The sequence below is a fragment of the Lycium barbarum genome, chromosome 5 (genome assembly GCF_019175385.1).
Source record: "Lycium barbarum isolate Lr01 chromosome 5, ASM1917538v2, whole genome shotgun sequence".
Classification (NCBI taxonomy): Eukaryota; Viridiplantae; Streptophyta; class Magnoliopsida; order Solanales; family Solanaceae; genus Lycium; species Lycium barbarum.
Window position 1 is genome coordinate 84,954,195 of NC_083341.1, and position 2,295 is coordinate 84,956,489.

The following is a 2,295-nucleotide window of genomic DNA, read 5'->3' on the forward strand; positions in this document are numbered from 1 at the left end:
GCTGCCCAACAAAACAAGGAATGGTGAACGCCTCAGGATCTCCCTTTTTCTAGACAGTAGTTGTTGAAATAATGGAACTCACAATCTGAGTCAAACTCATGGTTCCATGTTGCACCGTCTTCTTCTTGGTCAACAGGTCTTTCAAGTACTTAGCAAAATCAGGCAGCTCCTTGACAGCATCCAAGAATGAAAAGTGCAAAGATAACTACTTCAGTTGATCATAAAATTTCTCGAACTTAGCATCTTTCTTCTTCTTCACCAACCTTTCAGTAAAGGGGGGTTTAGATTTGAAAAGCGGAGTCAAAGGGCGAAGAGCCCTTTTTATAGTCATCTTGCTCTTATGATCAGCCACCTTCAAACTTTCTGGAATATCAGCAACTTTCTCTTCACTAGGGACCTCACCAACAATAATTGGTGCATCAGACTGCACCTCTTCCTCTTCATTAATTGGCTCCAGATCAACAACCTTCATTTCAGCACTTTGGAGTATTTTACCACTCCGAGTACTGATAGGAAACACACGGTCTACACAACCTTCCCTATTCTTTGGATTCGGAATAGTGTCACTAGGAAGTCCTCCCTTTTTAGGAGGGTGCTGCTCTCTAGAAATATCACGCGTCTGCGAATCGAGCTTTTGAATAGCTGTTGTATAAGATCCCACTATTTTTGTTAGCCCAGATAACGTCTTTTTAGACTTGGTTTGATTTTCCAGAACCTTCTCAAGCATTTCCTCCAACCTCGAACTACCTTGATCGTTTGACTGCCCTTTTGGTGGAATGTATGGATTGGATTTCTATTTCCAAAGTTGTTGTTGTTGTTGTTGTTGTTGTTGTTCCCTTTGTTCGAACCACTATAAATGTTGTTATAGTTCCCTTGGTTATTATTATATGCACCTTGCCCCTGCTGAGCTCTCCATTGATTTTGATCATGATTCTGATAACCCCCTTGGATGTCCCCCTTGAGAGCACAGTTAGCATAGTTAACATCCCCAACTTGTATAGGAGGTCCCTCGTGATATGGACCCTCTTGTACTTGGTACATCCCATTTGGCATACCTGAAGTGCCTTTGCAAACATATACCTTATTAGTCTCCTTCTCATCAAACTTCTTGGTCAGCAAAGAAATATTCGTTGCAAGCTGAGCCAATGTTTGCTGAGTATCCTGATTCTCCCTCACCATAGGCTGGATCATGACATTCCCATAGGATACATTATCAACATTGTTCGAGTGCCAAGCCTGATTGTGTGTAGTCAATCTTGTAAGTATGTTGGTAACTCGAGTGTAAGATTTATCCATGAAAGAACCATTAGCTGTGTTGTTTGCAATTGACTATGTTATAGGATCCATCCCTCGTTAGAACTTCTCCATTAATATGTTCTCCGGAAAACCATGAGTCAGAAACTTCTTCAAATATTCTTTAAATCTCTCCCAAGCTTCGTATAATTGTTCCCCCGGTTACTGCTTGAATTCATAGATTTTGTCACGGATCTTAGCCTTCTTGCTAGGAGGATACCATTTCTTGAGAAAGACTGCTACCATATCTGCCCATGTAGTAATAGAATTCAGAATTAGCTTCTCAAACCACGTTCTTGCTTCTTCAGCTAAGGAATATTTGAAAAGCCTCAACCGAATAGCATCTTTTGAAACATTGTTTTGGATGTGATGAGCACATAAATCCAGAAAGTTTTGCAAATGTCATTGAGGATCACTATCGGTAGAGTTCTGAAAGTATCCCTCAAGCTTCAACAACTAGTAGAGAGATGAGTCAATTTTGACACTTGTAGCTCCAACCCGAGAATGAACAATAGCAGATCCATAGTCCTCTTCATCAATCAGATCAGCAAATACATTCTCCTTCTCTGCATCATTTAGGGGGTCATGATGTTGACCACCCTGGTTACCAGGTGCTGCACGTTGATTTCTCCTAACCATGATCACCTGGTTCACAAGGAGTAGCAAATAAGGTGTGATAGAATAAGAAAAAGACTTCAACTAAAGCAAACACTATTTAGTAATTTCAAAACCGTATTCCCCGACAACGGAGCCAAAATGTGATACGCTCAAATTACACCTTTTATTAGCGCAAAGCGGACATTGTCAAATATAGTAACCTAACAAAGTTGGGGTCGAATCCCATAGGGAATGTGGTGTGAAGAGGTTACTAAATTCGTAGAATACTTTATTTAGGTCTGATGTCTTATTCCAATGAATTTGTAGGAAGTTGGTAGTTTATGACTAATTGCTAACTAATTACTTTGGATTGTAATATATTGTAAAAGAATCCAAGGTTGTGTC

The 2,295-nt window shown here is 40.0% G+C and overlaps 1 non-coding gene across 1 annotated transcript; it reads left to right on the top strand.

Annotated features, from left to right (window-relative positions):
* Positions 1–1,384: 1,384 nt before the first annotated feature.
* LOC132642988 (small nucleolar RNA R71) lies at positions 1,385–1,491 on the top strand. Its single transcript, XR_009583454.1, has one exon. It is a non-coding gene; the product is annotated as a small nucleolar RNA R71 (small nucleolar RNA).
* Positions 1,492–2,295: the final 804 nt, after the last annotated feature.